Raw genomic sequence first — 27,066 nt, 5'->3', positions numbered from 1 at the left:
ATGTAACTTTTTGGGTGGCCGGACCAAATTCACATGGAAATGTTAGTTACAGATCATCATTCTATTTGAAAGCAAGTCTAAGAAGCGGTAGATCTGTTCTACAGTCTGCGTTATTTCTATGCTTCCCATTCTTAAGTTTTGTTATTGAGTCTTTTAATTTTGTTTTGTACAACAGCTTCAAACAGCTGATATTAGCTACCATGACATTGCGGAGCGATTTCAGCATAGTGCAGCTTTAAAATAAAACAGACATTTGTATTTGTTGCATAATAAAGGGTCAGGAGCAGAAAGTGAGGTGGAAGCCATGCTCTGGATGGTATGTTTACTTCATCTAATCTAGAATGAATTGATGATATACTGAACACTCAACACCATATGTATTTGGACAGTGAAGCTAAAATGTACAATTTCACTCTAAACTCCAGCATTTTGGATTTGAGATCAAATGTTTCATATGAGGCGATAGTACAGGGCACCTTTTTACAATTACGAAATGAAATCACTTTAAGTATATAGTCCCCCCAATTTGAAGAAGCCATAAGTATTTGGACAAATTCACTTGAAGTGTATTAAAGTTATAGTACATGAAACCTTTTATTTAAAATACTAAATCCTGGAGTATTTTATGTTCACTCTCCAAATACAATGGTTTTGGCTGTACCTTGGTATTGGACGTTATAGTGCCTTGCAAAAGTAGTCAAACCCCTTGGAAACGCCTTTGACAGTGATTATAGCTGTGAGTCTTCTTAGGTAAGTCTTTTAGAGCTTAACACACCTGGATTGTGCAACATTAGCCCATTATTCTTTTTATAATTCTTCAAGCTCTGTCAATATGTTGGGGATCATGTCTAGACAACAATTTAAAAGTCTTCAATAGATTTCCAATCAGATTTTAGTCCAAACATGAACTTGGCAACTCAGGAACATTCACTGTCTTCTTGGTAAGCAACTCCAGTGTAGATTTGTCATTGTGTTGTAGGTTATTGTACTGCTGAAAGGTGGATTCCTCTCCCAGTGTCTGGTGGAAAGCAAGTTTTGCATTTAGGCCAGAAAGTATATTCCTTTGCAGTTTTTTTTCAGTATTAACTCCAGTGCCTCGTTGCATACAAGATGCATGATTAGATTTGTTTTTATTCTTCATATTTGTATTCTTCTTTTCACTGTAATTTAAGTCATTATTGTGGCATTACTACAATGATGTTGATCCATCCTCCATTTTTCTACCATGACAGCCTGTAACTGTAAAATCACCAATGCCCTCATGGTAACACCCCTGAGCAGTTGCATTCATGTCCTGCAGCTCAGTTCAGAAGGACGACTATCTTTGATGTGTCTGGGTGGTTTAATACATCATCAACACCATAATTATTAACTTGACCATGCTAAAAGAGATATGCAATGTCTGATTTGTTATTGTTACCCATCTGCCAATCACTGCCCTTCTTTATGGGGCTTTCGAAAAGCTCCCTGGTCTTTGTAGTTGAATCTGTGCTTGAAATTCAATACCTGACTGAGGGACCTTACAGATGTTCTATGTATGGGGTACAAAGGTATGGGTAGTTATTAAAAAATAATGTCAACCCCTATTGAGTCCATATAACATGTTATGTGATTTGTTAAGCCAAATGTAACTTGTGAAGTAATTTATGCATGCCTTTATAAAAAAATCTACATTTTCTTCCACTTTTACATTAGAGTACACCATTTTGAGTTGCTTGTTGACAAAAAAAATCAAAATTAAATAAATTTCACTCCAACGTTGTAACACAATAAAATGTGAAGAAATTCAAGGGCTATGAATACTTTTGCAAGGTACTTTATGTAGTTTAAATATTATATTTGAGAGGAGAAGAAGGCGCTTGACCAACGTGAGATTAGGTTTAACAAAAAATCATAAAACCCTTTGAAAGGAATAGGTGCAACCCTTGCTCATGAATGATTTATTTTCTATTTCTGCTTAAAAACATTACGTTCCTTTTTATGTTTTCTTTCTTGTCTTACAGTGGCAAGAAATGGGACGATGACTGGATCAAGGCCGAGGACCAGGTTTCTCCACTTTAACCTACATTATGCATGAATGTATTCCTCACTCTCCCTTCACATGTATCACTGTCAATCATAAATGGTTGGCCAAATTCACCATGATTTACCATTGAAACATTCATGGAGCATCAGCATGTCAACCATTTGATCTCAATCAGTTTCATGAGAATATGCATTTAGATATTCTTCATATAAAGTGAGCTACAAAACTATTGCAACAGTGACACATTTTTTGTTGTTTTGGATCTGTACTCCAGCACCTTGTATTTGAAATAATACAATGACTATGAGGTTAACGTGCAGACTATCAGCTTTAATTTGAGGGTATTTTCATCCATATCTGGTGAACCGTTTAGAAATTACAGCATGTTTTGTTCATAGCCCCCCCATTTTAGGGGACCAAAAGTATTGTGATAAATTCACTTATATGTGTATTAAAGTAGTCAGAAGTTGAGTATCTTTGTATTTTATATTTGCATTGATTCATTTTACTATGTTATTAAATATATACGTTTAATTTCACTCTAATTTTTTACCTTTAGTCTATGCCTATTTCTATAACACAATGCACATAGCTGATTATTTTATGGAGTACATCCAATTATATTTACTAAAGACAGTTCATTTGCAAGTTTAATAGTCTATTTTTCTCCAGATTAAACATCTTGGTCATTCCGCCAAAGCAAAGTAGAAGCAATCAGTTGATATAATAAAGAACAAACATAAAAAATCAAGCAATATGAATCAGTAGGTCAGATGGTTGAAAATCACAGATTCATATCGTGATTTGAAATGCAAATGTTTACAGTAGGCAAAAATCATCTTGTGGTCTTCGTTTTAGTTGTTAGTGACGCTCTCCAGTCTCCACTGCCGTGGTTCTGAACTCGCCACGGCATACCCTGCATTTCTGCCGCACTAGCTAACAGTAGCTGTCCGTGGTCCTGAAATAAAACGCTGGCGCACTATTAGAAAAGGCGCACAGGTTAACATATACGGTTCTTCATTTTACGTGGGCCTTTTCCAATATAGTAAAGCTTCTGTTTGGAACAAACTAATGCAAATCTGAGACTTAAAGGCTACTTGTTTCCTTCTGTCTTTCTACTGGAAAAATGTTAGTTCAGTGGATAAAGGTACTGGATCATTTCTTTCCAAATGCCACCCTATTCCCTTGAAAGTGCATTACTTTTGACCAGAGACCTAGGCACATAGTATAATGTTGATACATTAGTTATGAGCAGTGGATTGGGCTGATCAACTTTAGTACTTAGTGAATGTCTTATGAGGAATGAGAAAATAATCATCAAAAGTTATGAGAATGTTGCATTTTGGAAAGCATTTTGGCCGACTGACCTTGAACTTTGCAATTCTTATCTAAGTTTATTATAGGCCCGTAGGCTAGGCGCAGCTAGGCTATATATTATAATACATAGGACTACGTGTATATCAACATAGCTTACATATATATGGATTATATATACAGTATATATAATACTATTACCTATATTACTTTACCTGCATTAAATATGTTGGATATAGGCCTACCCCTGAGTCATATTGGCATGCAGCGTGTTTAGCGCATAGAGGCAGACCGTCTATCTGTTAGGTCTCTAGGCTAGTTGTCCACGGAAAATATTTAAGGAAGGTGAAAGCCAAATAATTTCACAACTGCTTTTTTTGAATAGGCAGTGAGAATTAATTTTCATCATTGTTGCTTATCAGAAATATGATGTGCCGTGGACCATGGCAATAGAGGTGCGGTTATAAGGCCATGTGGGTAATGGGTATAGGGGTTGAAAGGCCACATATAGACTGTTGAATGTCTATTTTTGAACTTCTAGAAGCATCAATATTGATGTAACAATGTTTATATAAGCATTTCTATACATACACTTGTTTTCTGCCATGAACCTTTATACACCCCTAGGAAACCTTTGTAAGAGGTCAACTCTGGTCATAGAGTCCCCAAAAATATGTTTTGGTTGTTTTTTGTAGCTCGGTCTTATGGCTTGGCACAAATAATCCTATGCATGAATTAGACATAATTATGCAATCCCATACCCCTGGTGGCCATGGGGTGCTCAGTAGCGCCACCAACAGTTGACTTTTCCCCAAACTTTGATGATTTTTTTTTAATCAAGAATAGATTAACATATCCGAACGTTATTTGACATGAAGGTTTTGTAAGGGGTCCTTATTAAATCAAAATAATCACACATGTCAAGCTTACATAGTTATGACGAAAAACACATTTCAAAAAGTGCACTACTTCAGACATTGAATTGGCATGTGCTGATGCAGTACAGCGTTATGTATGTCCTAATGAATGTACATATCATTCTACACATCAATTAGAATTGCAACGCACATAACCAAAACAAACTTTAACCGAACGACCAAACCGAAGACGTGGCCAAATGCTGTGACAACACAGATATATACATACATGCATGTTCACAATTCTCCTACTATGTCAGACCTGCCTGCATAAGTTTCATTTTTTTTAAATCTAATTTTAATAATAATACGGTGTTGCTAATAGTAGCGTTAAGGGTATGTCACTTGCAACTGGCCTGTTCAGTATGGGACAACCCCATTTCAATAGGAACATTTCCAAGTGTGCAACTTAACACATGCTATGCATTATTCTTCCCAAAAGATGTCATGGGTCATAATTGGGTCAGCATAATAAAATACAACAATCACTTCAATCATTCTGTGTCTATACCTTTGATGATTAACTGCGAGTGCCTGTAGATTCTAGGCAACATTATTTTTCAACTAACCTGTTTCATCTGCAGCTGATGGGAGTCAGTTATTGTACTCAAGTACAAGTAAAGTAGCCCTCTCGAAAACTACTTGAGAGTAAAGAAGTAACTGGTCAAAGTACTCAGTACTAGTTAAGCATTTGTACATCTCATACATACATAAGGAATCGTTGACTTAAAAGCCCATGACTAATGTACTGATGTAGCTCCATCAGGATGCAAATGATTACTTGAAGACAAGGATAACCTTTTTTAGTTTTTTATTAACTAAACTAATAAGCACACACAAACACAGTATATTACAGTTTAACAATGTTTAGATCGGAAATCACCAGGTGAAACAATACATCGTTCTCCCTGCCAATGGTTCTGTAAAAAGCAGAGGGATAGGTCTGGAGAAATGTAACCATAGTTTAAACCATGTTTCCAGGCTATAGTCCAGTGGTGTCAATCTCATTCCACAGAGGGCCTAGTTTCTGCTGGTTTTTGGTTTTTCCTTTCAATTAAGACCTAGACAACCAGGAGAGGGTAGTTCCTTACTAATTAGTGAATCATGGGAGGAGCGAAAACCCGCAGACACTCGGCTCACCCGTGGAATGAGTTTGACACATGCTAGTGTATGTTTACATTTACTGTGTTTACAAACATTGGAGTAGAACAAAATATATATTTTGGGAACTGATGGGGTACAGCAGTTGAACTATGTTCATGAGGCATTTATAAGTTATATTCTTCAAGAATCCAAAAGTGGATGTAGCAACCTCAGCTTGGCCATTTAAAGGGGTGCATCGGACCTGGTCATGTAACCGGGCAAAAGCAGTAACAGACGAGCACCCTTCTCAAATCTGTGCCACATGATCACATTGTCAACAAGGAAGAAACAAAAGTTTATTTTACATAAAATGTTCACATTTCAAACTATTTTTCCTTAGGAAGGCAGATAAAGCACATATGCAAAACAAATGGATTCACTTTTCACCCAGTCCAAACTGCACCCACCCAAACGAACACCATCAGTCTGTGATCCCGTCAGTCTGGGGTCCCGTGTGGCTCAGTTGGTAGAGCATGGTGTTTGCAATGCCAGGGTTGTGGGTTTGATTCCCACGGGGGACCAGTACGGGAAAAAAAAGAAGAAAAAAAATGTATGAAATGTATGCATTCACTACTGTAAGTCGCTCTGGATAAGAGCGTCTGCTAAATGACTAAAATGTAAAAATGTGATAGATTCCTCGTCATCAGAGCTGTAGTGGATGCTGTCATAGATGTCATCTCGGTCCTCTTCCAGGAGGTCATCTATGAAGTTATTTTCTAGGAGGGAGGTGTCTTGGCCCATAACTTTGCTGTATATCAGTTTGACAGAGTCCTGGTGTCTTCTGAGGCTGATGACTCTCCTCTGAAGCATGGAGAAGAGACCTTTGCTCCCAACTTCCAACTGAATCAATTGCCAGGCTAACACCAACAATCGTAATGTGTAGGGTAAATACAATTAAGTATTCATTAAATACAATAGCAATTACAAATCAAATCAAATCAAATTTATTTATATAGCCCTTCGTACATCAGCTGAAATCTCAAAGTGCTGTACAGAAACCCAGCCTAAAACCCCAAACAGCAAGCAATGCATGTGAAAGAAGCACGGTGGCTGGGAAAAACTCCCTAGGAAAAACTCCTGAGAAAGGCCAAAAACCTAGGAAGAAACCTAGAGAGGAACCAGGCTATGAGGGGTGGCCAGTCCTCTTCTGGCTGTGCCGGGTGGATATTATAACAGAACATGGTCAAGATGTTAAAATGTTCGTAAATGACCAGCATGGTCAAATAATAATAATCATAGTAATTGTCGAGGGTGCAACAAGCACATCCGGTGAACAGGTCAGGGTTCCGTAGCCGCAGGCAGAACAGTTGAAACTGGAGCAGCAGCATGGCCAGGTGGACTGGGGACAGCAAGGAGTCATCATGCCAGGTAGTCCTGAGGCATGGTCCTAGGGCTCAGGTCCTCCGAGAGAAAGAAAGAAAGAGAGAAAGAGAGAATTAGAGAGAGCATATTTACATTCACACAGGACACCGGATAAGACAAGAGAATACTTCAGATGTAACAGACTGACCCTAGCCCCCCGACACATAAACTACTGCAGCATAAATACTGGAGGCTGAGACAGGAGGGATCAGAAGACACTGTGGCCCCATCCGATGATACCCCCGGACAGGGCCAAACAGGCAGGATATAACCCCACCCACTTTGCCAAAGCACAGCCCCCACACCACTAGAGGGATATCTACAACCACCAACTTACCGTCCGAAGACAAGGCCGAGTATAGCCCACAAAGATGTCCGCCACGGCACAACCCAAGGGGGGGGCGCCAACCCAGACAGGAAGACCACGTCAGTGGCTCAACCTACTCAAGTGACGCACCCCTCCCATGGACGGCATGGAAGAACACCAGTAAGTCAGTGACTCAGCCCCTGTAAAAGGGTTAGAGGCAGAGAATCCCAGTGGGAAGAGGGGAACCGACAAGGCAGAGACAGCAAGGGCGGTTCGTTGCTCCAGCCTTTCCGTTCACCTTCACACTCCTGGGCCAGACTATACTTAATCATAGGACCTACTGAAGAGATAAGTCTTCAGTAAAGACTTAAAGGTTGAGACTGAGTCTGCGTCTCTCACATGGGTAGGCAGACCATTCCATAAAAATGGAGCTCTATAGGAGAAAGCCCTACCTCCAGCCGTTTGCTTAGACATTCTAGGGACAATTAGGAGGCCTGCGTCTTGTGACCGTAGCGTACGTGTAGGTATGTACGGCAGGACCAAATCGGAAAGATAGGTAGGAGCAAGCCCATGTAATGCTTTGTAGGTTAGCAGTAAAACCTTGAAATCAGCCCTTGCCTTAACAGGAAGCCAGTGTAGGGAGGCTAGCACTGGAGTAATATGATCAAATTTTTTGGTTCTAGTCAGGATTCTAGCAGCCGTATTTAGCACTAACTGAAGTTTGTTTAGTGCTTTATCCGGGTAGCCGGAAAGTAGAGCATTGCAGTAGTCGAGCCTAGAAGTAACAAAAGCATGGATTAATTTTTCTGCGTCATTTTTGGACAGAAAGTTTCTGATTTTTGCAATGTTACGTAGATGGAAAAAAGCTGTCCTTGAAGCAGTCTTGATATGTTCTTCAAAAGAGAGATCAGGGTCCAGAGTAACGCCGAGGTCCTTCACAGTTTTTTTTGAGACGACTGTACAACCATCCAGATTAATTGTCAGATTCAACAGAAGATCTCTTTGTTTCTTGGGACCTAGGACAAGCATCTCTGTTTTGTCCGAGTTTAAAAGTAGAAAATTTGCAGCCATCCACTTCCTTATGTTTGAAACACAGGCTTCTAGCGAGGGCAATTTTGGGGCTTCACCATGTTTCATTGAAATGTACAGCTGTGTGTCGTCCGCATAGCAGTGAAATTTAACATTATGTTTTCGAATGACATCCCCAAGAGGTAAAATATATAGTGAAAACAGGGTGCCATCATCAATTGTACATATTAATGAAAGTTCCCCAACTTTGCCTGCTTATGTCAAGTGCCACATGTGAAGCAAGGTCTTGCACATTCTCCGACTCCCTCTTTAGGCTTTCCCAGTGCTGCTTGACTTCCTTTAGAACAATTAACTCCTCCTCCTTCAGCCGTCTCAGGAGCATCACACGGTCAAAGGCTATTTTCTTTGTGAGTAGGTCAGCTGTAAATTCATAAGACTGCAATGTGGATTTGTAACTTTGGCAGTGCTGGCAGTGCTGTCTGTGTTTGCGCAACTGAACAAACACAGATAAGCAAAACAGAAACATAGGTATTGTGACACATAAACATACTACTTACTTTGTCCATGCAGCTCCCAAGGCCATGCATGAAGGTCTGCGGAAAGGATCTCATCTGCAGATGGTATTGCTGAATATGGTACAAGGGTGTTGTACTACTCTATGGCAGCTGTCAATTTGGCCTTTTCTTCCAATATCTTTCTGCGCAGAGGGTGTCTTTTCTTGCATCCATCTGTCATCAAAACAAAAGGAGAATGGAATTATTTGTTACATTTCATGACTTTGAAATGAAAGAGAAAATTTAACAAACCTGTCTGACGGTAGAGGTTCTGTTTCCTTTGTTTGATGCTAAGAAAAAGGACTTCAATTGTTCTCTGTAGTACCTGGGGACCATTCATGTTCTCATTTGTTTCCTCTGAAATACAATAAATCTATAAATTAACAATGTATCTCCAATGGTGAGTAGTTGCACTCACTTCCTGGAGGAACATAGGGCCTTTGAAGGTTTCTGTAACAAATGATTTGTTATGTGGGGGGTGAGTGAGCTCCAGGAAATATTTTGTCTGCCTCCTACCCTTCCACCTGTCCGGCTTGATTGCACCTGCCGGTGGAAAACACCCTCTAAGGGTTAGCGCTCAGGTTCATTGGAGTACGCAAGCCTCTACACTACGTCAAGGTGACAGTCCAGGAGAGTTACATTTAGAATTATTTAGTTTTTGTTTTCATTTACCTGTATTAGCCCATTGCTGAACTTCCGTTGTCCAGTTGTACAAAGTCTCATCGCCTACACCCAAATCACTCTTAAACTTTTCGAGAGTCTGGGTCTCCTGGATTTTTGCTGTTGTCTGAGAATTAAGACAAAAACAAAACTGAATAATGAATTGTTTTAAAATAAATGCATAGATATAACACTTCTAAAATAAATGTATTGATCCACACAATACACCTTCAAGTATCTTCTGGACAATACTCTGTGCAGGTTGTTTTTCTTCCTTCTGTGCCACCCCATGGCCTGGATGGTTAGCATGTCCGTTCTTGCTAGAAAAGCCAAATAGAACTCCTTATTACAGATAAGTATTAACATAGCTGAATAGAACAACCTTAAACAAATTGTTTACCACCTTTGGACATTTGCTTGGAACAGATTGCAGCCCTCGACAAGAAGCTGTTCCCTTGTTCCACTTCCTCCCCCAGAGTTGTGCCAGCTCTTTCCTGATTCCGTCCTCCCCACTTAATCTTAATTTACATTAAAAAAAATATTGACCTAATATTGCAATTATGTGAATAACAAACATCTAAATGGGAAGCCTTGTAAACGACTGAAGCTGGAAATTCTCTTTGAACAGTTTAATAAAGAAAAACGTACCTCGCATTTCAAACGATGTGCCTTTGCATGCATGACGGAAAGAAGTGGCTTCATGTCTAGAAGAGTGGCGAGCTCTGGACAATGAAGGGCAACTTTGGTCAGGTATGGCCAAAATTTGCAGATCACATCCGTACACATGAATTGTATGTTCCTGCTGCCAGACAATTTCTTCTGCAAGAACAGTGGGTACGCAAATATCTCTCCACGCATCATGTTGAGGCTCCTTAGAAGTATTCCGTGGCGGCAGACGGCAACTTCGAGTCCCTCTTCATCAAGTTTGTCGTTTGTTTTCCTTGACAACTCTTTAGCTAAAGAGGGTCCACCCTTTTTTGAATCGATACAGCTTCTTGTTCCCGTCCACTGACACTGCAAGCATGCCGGGGGAACAGGCTGGGCAGTCAAGGTACTGTATATCACAGACCTGATCAATTTCAGAGCGGCAGTACGTCCACTCAAAGTAGCTTTTTTGAAGTGTCCCCACAGATCATTCCGTTCTGGTAAGGGAAAAATACATATAAAAATATATGAAATAACTTACAACAATTGTATAAACAAAACATACTATAATTCACTATGGCTGACTGGATTTGAGTTAAGGCAGGGCCAGTGCATAGTGTTGACAGCAAAGCAGGTTTTAGCCAATGCAAAAGTAGGACGAGTACTTATGTTGTAAAGAGCAGGAAATATTGGATGCAAGAGGGGCACAAATAAGGGGCATGGTAGGACAGTTGTGCAGGAGGCTAACACATACTGTAGCAAGAGACCTGCAGTTTTAACATAGTTGTAGTACTGGAAATACATTTTGTTACAACGCTTTGTGTAACATAACTGTAACATATTGTTAACCTGAAGTCATACATTGGTAAAGCTGAGCATAATTTATTGTTACCCTGCTAAAGAAGTCAGTTCGCTGCTCCAGAATCCGCATAAATGCGAGACGGGACATTCCTGGGGCTGACACTTTCAGCTCCTCAAAAGAGCTGAACAGATCTACCTGGTATATGGTGTCACAGTTGACAGTGGCAGGCCAGTACCCATTCTTTATCAGATCTGCCAAGTTTGCTGTCCAGGTGCTAAGACAGGTTGTGCAGGTCAGCACAGGCACTATGACATTATAGCGACCTTGAGGAAAAAAATGTAGTCTGAATTAATGTTGTTTTACATTGCATTGCTACATCACTGTTTGGTTCTTGTAGATATTATACATACCATTTATTCCTACGAGGATTATATGTTTCCCAGGGCCAACATGGATGGTGCTTGTCAGGCAACCACATATCACCTCTGGTACGTCCAATGGTAAGAAACAATATAGGGACAATATTTATATACAACAATAAACAAGAATACATTTGAACTTTGATAAAATACATTCAGCCGCAAAAAAACACACACCCTGTTCATGAAGTGCACATTTGCCATCAGTGTGGAGAGATATGGCTGTAGTTGGAGAAAGGAGCGTGTAGAATCTCTCCATCATGGACTTGTCTGTTGTGCAGGGGGAACTTTGCATGTGTAGAGACATCGCAGTCTTCGCAGTAAAGCTGTTCCAGCAGACAGTCTCTACATCTCAGAATAGCCCTTTTCACATTGCATGACTGACAGATCTTCTGAGAAGCATGCTCTGCAGCCAGCAGAGAATCTACAATCTCAGGCCTGGACTCCCTCCACCTATCATGTGAGAGTTCCTTCCTCACACTCCAACTGTGTGATGCACCAGGCACAGCAGGATTTGATCACTCAGGGTCTTCTAAATCAGCTAGGAGGATGTTAAATTCTCAATGAAGTATTGCTTTCTTGAAAACACAAAAATGTGAAAAGGATTAAATTAAGAATATTATATAATTAATCTATTAAAACGCACATAGGGCTGTAAGTAGGTGACAGCAAATAGATCTCTGCACAATCTATGGTGTGACAAGCCAAAAACCTCAGCTTTGATTCTACAGTAAATTCAATTACAGGGCAGACCAAAATATTGAGTAGTCTAAATTGGAATATCAAACAATAGAACTTGATCCCATCGTCGAATAGAAATTCTGAATGTTCTTAAAACAGCAAAAACACACTGAGTGTACAAAACATTCTCTTTCCCTGGCAAACTGACCAGGTGACAGCTATGATCCCTTATTGATGTCACCTGTTAAATCCACTTCAGTGTTGATAAAGGGGAGGAGACAGATTAAAGGAGGATGTTTAAGCTTTGAGACAATTGAGACATGGATTGTGTATGTGTGCCATTCAGAGGGTGACTGGGCAAGACAAAATATTTAAGTGCCTTTGAAAGGGGTATGGTAGTAGGTGCCAGGTCCAACGGTTTGTGTCAAGAACTGCAATGCTGCTGAGTTTTTCACGATCAACATTTTCCTGTGTATATCAAGAATGGTCCACAACCCAAAGGACATCCAGCCAACTTGACACAACTGTGGGAAGCATTTGAGTCAACATGGGCCAGCATCCCTGTGGAACGCCTTCGACACCTTGTAGAGTCCATGCCCTGACGAATTGAGGCTGTTCTAAGGGCAAAAGGGAGTGCAACTCAATATTATGACTATTCTGTACACTCAGTGTATTTTGACTACAGAGTAAACTCTCCTCAAAGGCAAATGCTTCCGGCTTCCACAATTACAAACAGTGGTTACAAAAGGAAAGACACTGTGTAAACATTCCAATAGTGGATTTGAATGAATTCAACTAAGACTAACTCCATTGCTTCATATTAAAGGAAATGTGCAGGAAAAAGCTCTGCCAGGATGTTGTTATTGCCCTCCCCTACCGAAGTATTTGGACAGTGATGCTAAAATGTCGAGAAGCAACCTGCAAGTAAGCATTTCATTGGATGGTGTTACTGTCAGTATCCTGTACATACGACTAATAAAACTTGCAACTAGACATATAAAGGGCTTTCATTTCGAAACGGTAAATCAGAAAAGTCTGAAAATACCCCGAAATAAAAGGTGACATTCTGTACTGTAACCTCATATCAAACATTTGATCTCAAATCCGAAATTCTGGAGACTTGAGCCACATTTAAAAATGTTGCATCACTGTCAAAATAAAGACGTAGTGCAGTATAATTCAGTAACACCAAGATGACCCCAATTTTGAAAGTAAAACTATTTAAACATACCTATTTATTTATCAATGTTTAAAACTGGAGTGGATTCCAATTCACTGGTCCTTGTCTCTAAAATAAGATATGCAAAAAAGGAAAGGATTAGACTTACAGGGGCATTCAGAAGTTGATAAAGCCATTTTTGGATTTATATTAATGATATATACCCATTGATTCTAGAAGATTATAACTTATTAATGCCTCATGAGTTTTATTCAACTGTCATACCCCATCAGAACCCAAACTATAAGCTTGTTTTAGTCAATGTTTGCAAACAAAGTAAATGTAAAAAAACCCTGTATTGCCTTAAAACATAGTTAAAACTATTATTTTAATAACACTGATGGTAAGTTATTGCAATAATAGCTCTGTCAATAAATTGAAAGTGGTTACATTTCGCCAACCCCATCACTCAGCTTTTAACCAAAACAGGGGAGGGGAGTGTGCTTTGTTATTGTTTCAACTACCGATTACAGATTTAATAAAAATACAATAAATGAATTACAAGGCCACTGAATAACAAGGAATTGTATAGATTAATATATTAAATCGCTCATCAATACCTGATTCTTCCTCATCAGTGACTGGCCCAAAATGTTGCACTAGTCTGGCTCTTGATGTACTGGCCCTTGGAGCTGAAAGAATTTGTAATAAAAAGGTTTTTAATTCAAAAGATTTGCTGTAGTTCTGACTCTCCTTTCGTTAAATATGTATTTTCATCAGAGACAGACAACAGTTAGAGACAGGGAAAAGTGGGATCAGACCTGCATGTAATGTATTATGTGCTGTGGGTAGATAGTACTAGACAGGCCTATGGTACGGCAACAAATGTTTGATATGCTACGATACAGTATGTTCGAAAGGAAAAAGTCACATCAGGGACCAATAAAATTATACACCTAGACGGGATGAAACTTACCAACAGAAGTGGATGTAGTTGCCTTCCTGGCTTCCTGGCTCCTCCACACGCAGACTGACTGATCTACAAATCACTTTGCATAACAAATACATATTTATTATTATTACTTGCAGATCAGTCAGTCTGTCACCATTTACCAACAACGCACTATTAGTCTGTCACTCTCTTTTTCATGTTGTTCTATGACATGTGTGCAACTCCAGTCCTTAAAGGCTACAGTGTCTACAGGTTTCGATCATTGACTAGTTAGGACCTCCTCTCACATGATTGTCTGTCTTAACAGGATTTCATCAACTCCTTTACGTCCCTTCTAGGGTCCCTCTTTCCTTCTTCCAAGGAGAAGTCACAAGAGGAATACAGATTGAGTGGCAATGTGTATTTCTTTGAAGATGCAAAGAGGAAAAAGGGGAATATATAGCCTAATGTATAGGTGGCTAAAATAATAAGTGAGAATGATATCCAAATATATGCAAGTAATGCAACAAAAATATCCACACATTCTATGTTGTGTATGCAACTTTCTTTATTCACCTTAGTTACGTAACCTTCCTTACAGGTTTAACACGTTTTTAAAAGCAAACACTTTAACAAACACAAAACAAATGTGTATGTATGCTGTATTTCTGACAACAAGGGACGAACTGGCGACCTACCTGTTATCTGTCCAGGGTCTAGACATCTGCCAGCTCATAGTACAATTCCACCCTAGCCTTAGTACGTGTTAACGTTTTGTAACCAAATTTAAGCCTACAATGACTGCATACGTTTCCCAAAATGTTATATGAAAAAAAAGAAAAAAGTTTTGGTATTGATGGACAATGGCAAGGCTGCTATTGTATTTTCAATTACATTCTGGTCAATAAAAATGGTTTACACGTTTGTTTTTTGTAAGAAATACATGGAACAACAACCGAATAAAACACCATTCGCCATCATGCATTGCATACATTCATTCTATACTGAAAAGTCTGTTCAGAAAAATCATATAGGCATACAACCACAATGTTTTAATAGGGATTCAAAAAAGACAAAATGTCTATATATTCATAACATAAAATAAATAAATAATGAAATACAGGCTATCGCGTCTATGGTTGTTGCAAAGGCTTGTGTGTCGCCTACTGGTTAAATTCGTGTATTTTCGCACTAATTAAGTAGCACACAAATGTGTGTATTTTCGAACTAATTGAACCACACAAAAATGCACAAAAACGCACGAAATCCGCTGAAATACATTTTGTACATATATGCACGAATTGAATGTGAGGTTGGGCTGTTATATTTGACCATCTTTTGTGCCATGTTCATAGTCCTCTCATCTTCATTTCTGTGTTTCTAATATTCCCATTCCACAGGTCACTGTGTCTCAGGCTGGAATTCAATCAAAACCACCTAAATTGCAAACTAATGCTCATGCATGCATACTTTTTATTTTGACAACTATCTACAGTTGAAGTCGGAAGTTTACATACACCTTAGCCAAATACATTTAAACTCAGTTTTTCACAATTCCTGACACTTAATCCTAGTAAAAAATCCCTGTTTTAGGTCAGTTAGGATCACCACTTTATTTTAAGAATGTGAAATGTCAGAATAATAGTAGAGAGAATGATTTATTTCAGCTTTTATTTCGTTCATCACATTCCCAGTGGGTCAGAAGTTTACATACACTCAATTAGTATTTGGTAGCATTGCCTTTAAATTGTTTCACTTGGGTCAAATGTTTCGGGTAGCCTTCCACAAGCTTCCCACAATAAGTTGGGTGAATTTTGGCTCATTCCTCCTGACAGAGCTGGTGTAATTGAGTCAGGTTTGTAGGCCTCCTTGCTCGCACAGGCTTTTTCAGTTCTGCCTACAAATTTTCTATAGGATTGAGGTCAGGGCTTTGTGATGGCCACTTGCGTACACCTTGACTTTGTTGTCCTTAAGCCATTTTGCCACAACTTTGGAAGTATGCTTGGGGTCATTGTCCATTTGGAAGACTAATTTACGACCAAGCTTTAACTTCCTGACTGATGTCTTGAGATGTTGCTTCAATATGTCCACATAATTTTGCTTTCCTCATGATGCCATCTATTTTGTGAAGTGCACCAGTCCCTCATGCAGCAAAGCACCCCCACAACATGATGCTGCACCCCCGTGCTTCACGGTTGTGATGGTGTTCTTCGGCTTGCAAGCCTCCCCCTTTTTCCTCCAAAGATAACGATGGTCATTATGGCCAACAGTTCTATTTTTGTTTCATCAGACCAGAGGACATTTCTCCAAAAAGTACGATCTTTGTCCCCATGTGCAGTTGCAAACCGTAGTCTGGTGGTTTTTTCTTTTTTATGGCCGTTTTCGAGCAGTGGCTTCTTCCTAGCTGAGCGGCCTTTCAGGTTATGTTGATATTAGACTCGTTTTACTGTGGATATAGATACTTTTGTACCTGTTTCCTCCAGCATCTTCACAAGGTCCTTTGCTGTTGCTCTGGGATTGATTTGCACTTTTCGCACCAAAGAACGCGTCTCCTTCCTGAGCGGTAATGACGGCTGCGTGGTCCCATGGTGTTCATACTTGCGTACTATTGTTTGTACAGATGAACGTGGTACCTTCAGGCATTTGGAAATTGTTCCCAAGGATGAACCAGACTTGTACAGGTCTACCATTTTTTTCTGAGGTCTTGGTTGATTTCTTTTGATTTTCCCATGATGTCAAGCTAAGAGGCACTGAGTTTGAAGGTAGGCCTTGAAATACATCCACAGGTACACCTCCAATTTACTCAAATGATGTAAATTAGCCTATCAGAAGCTTCTAAAGACATGACATCATTTTCTGGGATTTTCCAAGCTGTTTAAAGGCACAGTCAACTTAGTGTATATAAACTTCTGACCCACTGGAATTGTGATACAGTGAATTATAAGTGAAATAATCTGTCTGTAAACAATTGTTGGAAAAATTAATTGTGTCATGCACAAAGTAGATGTCCTTACCGACTTCCCAAAACTATAGTTTGTTAACAAGACATTTGTGGAGTGGTTGAAAGTTTTGGAGTTTTAATGACTCCAACCTAAGTGTATTGGAACTTCAGACTTCAACTGTATAGGAAGTCTGGAAGCCACTATCTCTCTGCAATGTTAAAGCTGATCTGCCCCCTAAAAAAAGTCTGGTAGCAGCAGTTGTGATGTATGTGTAGCATTAATGTTTGTGTGTGTTTGTGTGTGTGTGTGTGTGTGTGTGTGTGTGTGTGTGTGTACTTTACCCTCTCAGAAACAGGACATTGTGTGCCAAGATTGCTGTGTGTCTGGAGGTGGTGCCACGTGGCCAGGACCCTAACTGTGAGGTGAAGGCTGCCGTGCCTCCCACCCTAGTAATCGCGCCCATACAGGAGGGCAGGACCCTAACCTGCCCTGACCTGGAGGACATCATGCTGCCTAATGCTAGCCACTCTGTCACTTGGTACCATGTAAGGGGATCCTCAATCTGTCTGTGTACAACTCACTTCACTTACAATATGAGAGAAAGGCTAGTAGTATCACTTGGATGCAGTACATAGTACCAATAGCAGCTAAGAAGGTGTATTACTTGATACAATTTTCAAAATAGGTTCCTTATTAAAAAGCACTGGTATCATTAATAAACCCCAGGGGGGAAAACATTGTTGTCAGATTGTATACTAGGTGTTACAAGGATGTTTTGTAAACATGTTTTGGTTATAATTTGGCCAGGCACCGCAGGCTAAAATTACATTTTTCCATCTACCTATCATTTTTTAGATTTGTTGGTATTTTGGTGTATTAATTTTCAAAAAGTCAACATAAAAATCTCAAAATCTTGATGAAAATGTACATTTTCTTTAGTTTATCATACTAGTGTCATCAAAATTTCATGAATTTTAACCACTTTAAAATGGACATACTATACATCAAAAAATGTCAAAGCTCACTATTTAGAATTAGACATAATTTAAAAGCCCCTTTTCATAGAGAATGTAACAAACTGGACTATAATAACATACTTTGAAGAGATGGTGTTTGGGTCTAAATAGGTGTTTGGTGTTTTGCAGTCTAAATTGTGTCTAGAGAAATGTATTTGGGGGATTTGCAAGTATGAGCATATTTATGAGAGACCACCTCATTTGTGTATTTTAATACAATATTTCAGGAAAAATATATACCAAAAAAGTATTATATTTCTGTCTACATTCAACTGGTAAAAGTTGATTGTGATATGATTAAGGGGAAAGAAACACCATTAGAGTGTGGTGCCTCGCCTTAATTGACCAGAAAACATGACGTCTTGATCAAATCATGAAAATGTTGTCTTGACCTGCTTGTAACAAAGACCAGTTCATTGTAGTCTGGATATATTATGTCTTCTCAACCAGAAAACCAGCACTGTAATGGATTTCTGTATTTTTATTTTTACAGTAAATCATACAGTAATGTGCTGCTACACCAGTTTACAATATAATACTGTAGACTACAATCATTATGGTATAGCAAATTATTACATTTGTTAGCTGTAAAATGAACAACAAATGTTCAGCTAAGATGCCGGATAGTAAATTACAGTACATTCCTTTATTTTCTAAACGAATGCCCATGTTGTGCCATTTCAAGACTGATTTATAAAGTTTGACTGATTTCATGAGTGATTACAACATTTGAGGCCTCTCCAATGTTTTAGTAATTGTTTTTTGTTAAGGTTTAGAACTTTCTAAGTTAAATCAACCTTTATGTTTTGAGTTTGCTGAACATATCTTATGCTTTGGCTGTCATGGTTGTATGAAATCCAAATAGTCTGACTGTTCGACAAGCTCTGATGTATTGAACTATACCTACTATGCCAGGGCTGTCAAACTCATTCGGGTTTCAAAACCACCCGTGGGCCGGATTAGACCCCATCAGCCCTCGAAGCTGGTGTTTGGAGGATATATTCGTCTCAGGCCTAACAACACCCATGCCAATATATCCTCCAAACACCAGCTTCTCGAGCAATATCACTTAATTATACACCACTTTATGAATGTAACCTTAATTTGCTGAAAGAAGGAACAAGACATAACACACAACATAGCCAAACTGTTGCCAAACTCAGGGCCTGTTCAGAAAGAGGTAATGTAGATAGGCGATATTACCACAGGGTTTTATACCCTTACAAAGCATATAAAGCCCTGTAGCGATGGGGTGATATTGTCATGGTGACACAGTAGCACAGTAGACATTGATCGCCATGGTGACTGTTGCAGGGTCAGAGGTGAATCTCACATGCAGTGTTGTTGCCCTACCTAGGAAGACCTGGTGGACCATCGATGGGAAGACTGTAGAGCAGCTAGCTGATCGCCGCATCTCAAACACTTCTAGGTAAGTCTCATCCTCTTTTGTCTTTTCTTGTCTCGTCTCGTCTCTTCTGTTATTTTCTCTTCTCATCTCTATTCTTCTTCTATACTGTTATTTTTGTTTGTTTCTATCCTCTCCTCTCATTCTTCTGTCACTCCTGTCCAATTTATTCCTTCCCCACATCTCCTCCCCTTATCTCTCTATCCTACAGGGTGGTGTTGGATTTTTTGGGGGACTGGACAGTTGATAATTGCTCCGCATCCAGGACTTCAGCTCAGAGGACCTGACCAGAGAATACAACTGCTCCGGACGCAACGACCGAGGCGTGGCCACCCGCAGGGCAGTGCTAGAAGAGGAGGGTGAGGAATGAGTCAGCACACCACAGAGCATAGCATGACACAATATGACCTTTGTTGATCATTTGTGTATTAGTCACTATGGGAAATTAATGGGTAGCTAGTGCTCTGTGTTTTATCTTGTGGACTGTTGTGTGATTGTTACCATGGTAGAATTAAAAAAACTCTCAATGGAAAAAGTTGTGAAATATTTATTTCATTCACCTCTGCAGAGGGTAAGCAGCAGAGATCAAATTTGGACTGTTTACTGTAACATGATTTAAATATAAACATATTCTAATCTTGATTTTTAACTAGCTTGCCTTTTATTCTCAGTTTTATTGCTTTTAACATTTGATAAATGATCTTTATTGTTTCCTTTATTAGGATTATTTTTATACCATTGTTTTATATCTTGCTCTGGTCTTTCACTTGGTATTTTTTGTTTTATTTTTACATGCTACATTCTTTAGTGTACGACTATGTTTTATTATTTCAATCAATAACTTGTGAAGCACATTGGGCTGCAATGACTCGTGTGAAAGGTGCTTAAACCCCTATAGTCGATTGACGCACCGGTGCATCAATCTAAGTTACATAACAAAAAAAGTCGGTAGTCGGTACTGTCGATGTGCCAACTTCTGTTTGGTAGCGTCCAAACCACTAAACTAATAGGGCCCCCGACTGTGAAAAGGGGAGATTCTCACAAACACAATGGTCATCTCCGTTTTTCTCTAAGACCCCCACAAGTGTCACAAGACTCGTCTGAAGGTAACTGGTAACGGTAAAAAAAACGAATGGATGTATGAAAGTAGTTTTGTGCCGACCCAAAAAAGGGGTTAAATATGTGTAAAAAAAATATATATATATGTATATATTTATATATTTCCTGAGTTTGTTTTATATCTCCTAGATTTAGGACAGACACTTCAAAACCTTGTTTCTTATGATTTATTGTTATTTTTTGCCATTTCTGAATGTGTTATTCAATGTGTTTCTATGGGCTTTAGTAGTAAAGGCCAAAATCAATATTTTAACAAATAATTTTTTTACATATTTTTTTTTATACCTAAAGAGGTCCTAAAATTCTAAATCAAATAGCTAAATGATCCATAGTATGACCTTCTTAAAACAATTCCATATGTCATCTTAGCACCCCCCCTTCCCCCTACATCTTAGACTCTAAAGAATTAACAAACAAAGTATAGTATCATTCTTATTTCCAGAGAAAACACCTATCCTCTAGCCTAGAAAGGTTGGCTATATCACACAGACCTTTTCTATTTTATGAATTTTGTTGGGATAAGCAGTCATAACAGAAAGGGAGAGCAGGATGAGACATACAGGTAGGAGGGGTGGTATTTGATACCAGGCAACCACAGACTGAGGGTGACATTTTCATACTGCAAAAGAAATAATGAAAAGTGCAAAAATTACAATAAACGTCATAATCAGTGCGATTATAATGAGACAGATAAGATGATAGCGCCGACAGAGATGGTCGCCTCGCTTCAGATCCTTAGAAAACTATGCAGTTATTTGTTTTTTTTATGTGCTATTTCTTACATTGTTAACCCAGAAAATCTCAAGTGTTATTACATACAGCCGGGAAGAACTATTGGATATAAAAGCAATGTCAACTTACCATCATTACGACCAGGAATACACCTTTCCCGAAGAGGATCCTTTGTTTGGACCTCCACCCTGGACATGCGATCTTATCCCAGAGGCCAACCCAAAACAAGGCGGTTGCCGCAGGAGAGGCAGACGGAGAGGCCTACTGGTCAGACTCAGAAGGTGAGCACACCATCCACCGCCTCCTAGCATATTACTCACCAATGTCCAATTTCTAGATAACAAGGTGGACGAAATTAGGGCACAAGTTACATTCCAGAGAGACATCAGAGATTGCAACATTCTCTGTTTCACGGAAACATGGCACACTCGGGATACGTTGTCAGACTCGGTACAGCCACCCGGTTTCTTCACGCATCGCGCCGACAGAAACAAACATCTCTCTGGTAAGAAGAAGGGCGGGGGTGTATGCCTTATGATTAATGACTCATGGTGTAATCACAACAACATACAGGAACTCAAGTCCTTTTGTTCACCTGACCTAGAATTCCTTACAATCAAATGCCGACCACATTATCTTCCAATAAAATTCTCTTCGATTATAGTCACAGCCATGTATATCCCCCCTAACCTGTTGAGGATCTTATCCCGATCTTATCCCGGTATTGGGATTCATTGTCATGTGACCATGGCGGGGAATTCAAAACTGCAAGAGTAATCATTTCAAAAAATCAAATAATCAACTATTTTCCTCCATTTGAAAGATATATCTCCTAAATCTAACCACGCTGTCCGATTTTCAGAGGCATTACGGAGAATGCATAAAGTTAGGTTATGTGAGGAGAGTACATTGACAATAGCTGCGTGTAATGTTTAGCCAATTCAAAGAAGGGCATCAACAGACAGAAAACTAGCTAGAATTATGCACTTACCTTTGACAATCTGCATCAGATGACACTCATAGGACATTATGTTATACAATACATGCATTTTTAGTTCCATCAAGTTCATATTTATATCCAAAAACAGCATTTACAGTCGCGGTGAAATTCAGAATTTTTTTCGGCTCGAATGCACCCAGTGAATCCAGCATTACAAATCACGGAATTACTATTCGAAAACATTGGTAAATTATAATATTGTCATTCAAAGAATAATATATTATCATCTCGTAATTGCTACCGAAGGGCCAGATCTCAAAATAACTTTACTGGGAAATCACATTTTGTATAAACTGGGTACTATGCTAACAACAATAAGCTATATGCTAAGCTAAGCTAAGCTATACCGTTAGCATTAGCATAATCTAATATCGATAATAACATTCTAAATATCCCCTTACCTTTGATTATCTCCATCAGAAGGCGCTGCCAGAGATCCCAGGTCCAGAACAAATGTGGTTTCTTTTGACAAAGTTCATAATTTATGTCCAAATAGTTAGCGTTCAGTAGGCTCCCACAAAATGAGGTGGGCAGTGTAAAGTCACGTCGAAAAACTAAAGAAAACCTAGTAAATAATCTATTTACGTTTGTTTAAACATGTCAAACGTTGTTTAGCACTAATCTTTTGTTCCATTTTTAACGTGAAACATCAGTAAACATCAGTAATATTTTCACACAACCTATCAAGTGTCTAGAATAAACGATAATGACAAAGGCACTCTTCTCAGATTCATGCGCAGGCGCAAAAAATGAAGTGATGACGTGTCAACTTGTAAGCTTTCTAATTCGGTGTGTATTTATCACAGATGCTTCAAACAACTTTCTAAAGATCGTTGACATCTAGTGGAAGCAGTAGGAGTTGCGAACTGAATCCTTTCTCACTGTGGTATCTTTAAAACAATGACACTAAATAGTACAGTCACAAAATTCTCTTTTTTTTTTATCTATTTTTCACAGGTTTTTGCCTGCAATATGAGTTTTGTTATACTTACAGACACCATTCAAACTGTTTTAGAAAATTCAGAGTGTTTTCTATCCGAATGTGTTAATAATATGCATATCCTAGCTTCTGAGTTGGTGTAGGAGGCAGTTAAAAATGGGAACATATTTCTTTCAAAATTCTCAATACTGCCCCCGTGGCCCGTAGAGGCTAAGCAGATACCTTGTTGTCCCTGAAAGAACTTCACTGGACTCTATGTAAACTGTAAAACATACATCCTGAGGCTGCATTTATTGTAGCTGGGGATTTTAACAAAGCTAACCTAAAATCAATACTCCCTAAATTCTATCAGCATATCAAATGCGCGACACGAGTTGGCAGAATTCTGGATCATTGCTACTCGAACTTCCGCGATGCATACAAAGCCCTCCCGTGCCCTGCTTTCGGCAAATCTGACCATGAATCCATTTTGTAGCTCCCAGCCTATTGACAGAAACTAAAACAGGAAATGCCCGTGCTCAGGTCAATACAACGCTGGTCTGACCAATCGGATTCCACGCGGACAAACTGAAATGGTCTACCCACACAGACAGCGTGGTGAAGAAGGCGCAACAGCGCCTCTTCAACCTCAGGAGGCTGAAGAAATTTGGCTTGTCATCTAAAAGACTCACAGACTTTTACAGATGCACAATCGAGAGCATCCTGTCGGGCTGTATCACCGCCTGGTACGGAAATTGCACCGCCCTCAACCGCAAGGCTCTCCAGAGGGTAGTGCGGTCTGCACAACGCATCTACCTGCAAACTACCTGCCCTCCAGGACACCTACAGCACCTGATGTCACAGGAAGGCCAAAAAGATCATCAAGGACAACAACCACCCGAGCCACTGCCTGTTCACCCCGCTATCATCCAGAAGGCAAGGTCAGTACATGTGCATCAAAGCTGGGACCGAGAGACTGAAAAACAGCTTCTATCTCAAGGCCATCAGACTCTTAAACAGCCATCACTAACATAGAGAGGCTGCTGCCAACATACAGACTCAAATCTCTGGCCACTTTAATAAATTGACTTAATAAAGGTATCACTACACACCTTAAATAACGCCACTTTAATAATGTTTACATATCCTACATTACTCATCTCATATGTATATAGTGTATTCTATATCATCTACTGCATCTTGCCTATGCCGCACGCCGTTGCTCACCCATATATTTATATGTACATATTCTATTCATCCCTTTACATTTGTGTGTATTTGTGTGTATAAGGTAGTTGTTGGGAATTTGTTAGATTACTTGTTAGATATTACTGCATAGTCGGAACTAGAAGCACAAGCATTTCGCTACACTCACATTAACATCTGCTAACCATGTGTATGTGACCAATACATTTGATTTGATTACATTTTAACTTTTCTTCAGCAATGTGCGTTATAAAGAGCAACTATAGATGTATTGCTCAGTTTACTAAACTATTGTTAAATCACACTGCAAGATTGGTCTCAATGGGAATCCCCTGCCTAAATATAAGTAAAATAAAAAATGAGGTTTACGCTATTTTTCACACTTTGTACAATTCTTTTGCACTGTGCCCTGAATACAGGTACAGTATATGCTGCAGGTGACTATGGTACCCACTAGGCTAGCCCTAGGCACCCAAATCTTTATTGTATTGCGTTTTCAGTGTACCTGCCATCCGTGGAGCTGGGCGTGACTCTGTTCCTGATGCTGGTGCTGTTCATGGTCTACCACATCTTCTGGCTGGTGCTGCTGCTGCTCTATCGCTCCTGGTTCGGAACCGACGAACAATGTACAGGTGGGACACCTACTGTACAGACAGCCCTCGCTAAAAATAACCATCTAGATCTAGGAGTTTTTCCTGACCACCTGACCTGACCAAGAAAGTCTGGCTCCAAGTTATTAAACCTGACCAAGAAAAACTCCAAGCACTTCAGGCCTTAGTTAGTTACCCAGAATTTTGCCTGGTCAGGTCATGTGGTCAGGAAACTTCTGACCCTACTAATGACATCTGTGAAATACATATTTTTTTATTCTTACTGAGTTTCCGCTTCCTCCCTCATTCAGACGATAAGGAGTACAACATCTACATCTTGTATGCGAGGAGGAGCAATTTGTCCTCTTGACACTGGAGATGATTACAGACAGAAGGTTTTCCTGACCACATGACCTGACCAGGAAAAACTCCAGTCCCTAATAGCCTACAACTAGGGCCTGGAGTTTTCCCTGGTCAGGTCACATAGCAAACCTCCTCTGGCCCTAACGATGACACTTGCTATTACCATTAGAGGTTTTGGAGGATTGGCCTGAATAAAGGCTCTGCACAGGCCGCCCCCCTCAAACACGCTGTGTGACTGAGTGAGAATGGTGTGATCCCCTCCCCCTTCCCAGCCATCACAGACGAGACGCTGACCTTTGTGGGCCGCAGTCGCCGCCTACTGGTGGTTCACAGCCCAGGATACGGTCTCCAGGGGTCCCAGGCCCTGCTGGAGCTCAAGGCAGGGCTTGACAGCATGGTGTTGGGTGGGCATCTACGGGTCATCCTGGTCCAGTATAAGCCACTGAGGCGGGACAGCTGGGTGCGCGAGCTGAGGTGGGCAAGGGTGGCCCTGGCTCTGGTCTATTGGAAAGGGGCCAAATCCAGTGATCTGTCCTCTAGGTTCTGGAAGCGACTGCTTGTGGAGCTGCCTGTCAGAAGGATAAAAGACTCACTACAGAGCCAAGATATTAACGCTATACCACTGGAGAATATAGCTATTGACACACAGCGTGCATAATAACATAGTGGAGACGAAACTCGCACGTAGAGTACAGAATAGCATATACGTGACATACAGACACACGCATATACATAAACACCATTGTTCCAATATTTCACTGTAGTCTTGTTTCCTTTTTGTGAGTGACAAGCCATTCATTTGTTTTGCATTCTGTTAAATGCTCTTTTGAAAGAGTCCCACAAATGTTATATTGTTGTGTGTAATTATTTAATATTATGTAAATGTTTTATCAGAATTTTTGTATTTTTTTTATTTCTACATTTCATCACATTTTCATTAAAGTTTGTCATAATATGCATATGGCATATTATTATCTTTCACATGTCTGTGTGTTTGGAGTTCCTGGTTGAAATATATTTCTGGAAGGTGACATCTATGATAGCTATGAGTATGTTGACAATGTGCATTTGTCAATGTTTTTGATCGTGGATAATGTATAGACTGAAATTCTGTGGAATCTGCCATAGCAACGTTTAATCAGTGTGATTAATATGCACAGTTGTGAGGTGAGTCCACTTAGTTAGTAAGTTTTTACAGTGCACTTTTTTTACAGTAAGTCTTCACAGTATGTTTTTTACAGTCCATCAAAACTATTCTATAATTTTATTTGATCATAGGAAAATATCTAGCTTTGCAGAATTTGTGCCTGTAGGGATGCACTTCAGCCAAAAGGTGTCCCCTAAATAGACAGAAATAATGTCTATAAATGAGCCTACCTCTCCTCCCCACATTAATGAGCAAAATCATATGTTTGTTTGCCTAAAATGAAAGGTTTGTGGTTTAATGAGATAAGAAATGTATATATTAGCACATGCATTCAAGCTAAAATTTGACGTAAACATTCAGCAACTAAACGTACATATCGGACTGCTTTTTTCCCACTACATCACCGGATTCCTGCCGCAAGCTCTGGACCATTATAACAGATCTTCGCAGCTAGCTAGTTGCTACCAAGTGGCTATTGTGGCTAACGCCCTTGTCCAAAAGCATGCACCAGTTAGCCTCGAGCTAGCCTCGAGCTAGGCCCATCTTCCGGCTAGCAAACGAAGTACACAAACTACAATACCTCTCTTGTCAATTGGCCTGGACCCTTTCTCGACATGGAGCCCCGCCAATCCATCACGGCTGGTCTGCTGACGTAACTCGGCCGATGTGCTCTCAACC

General features: G+C 39.7%; 2 long non-coding RNA genes and 1 pseudogene across 2 annotated transcripts; 1 reads left to right on the top strand and 2 right to left on the bottom strand.

Moving 5' to 3' along the window:
* Nucleotides 1-8,741: 8,741 nt before the first annotated feature.
* Nucleotides 8,742-9,417, bottom strand: LOC115163946 (uncharacterized). The gene is made up of 3 exons (XR_003869836.1): nt 9,325-9,417; nt 8,905-9,009; nt 8,742-8,826 (listed from the first exon to the last, which is right to left on the bottom strand). It is a non-coding gene; the product is annotated as an uncharacterized LOC115163946 (long non-coding RNA).
* Nucleotides 9,418-9,716: 299 nt separating this feature from the next.
* LOC115163945 (uncharacterized) lies at nt 9,717-10,429 on the bottom strand. The gene is made up of 2 exons (XR_003869835.1): nt 9,961-10,429; nt 9,717-9,830 (listed from the first exon to the last, which is right to left on the bottom strand). It is a non-coding gene; the product is annotated as an uncharacterized LOC115163945 (long non-coding RNA).
* Nucleotides 10,430-15,241: 4,812 nt separating this feature from the next.
* On the top strand, nt 15,242-26,120 carry LOC115162772 (interleukin-1 receptor accessory protein-like; annotated as a pseudogene).
* Nucleotides 26,121-27,066: the final 946 nt, after the last annotated feature.

The sequence above is a fragment of the Salmo trutta genome, chromosome 26 (assembly GCF_901001165.1).
Source record: "Salmo trutta chromosome 26, fSalTru1.1, whole genome shotgun sequence".
Lineage (NCBI taxonomy): Eukaryota > Metazoa > Chordata > Actinopteri > Salmoniformes > Salmonidae > Salmo > Salmo trutta.
This window is presented reverse-complemented; position numbering and strand designations above follow the sequence as displayed.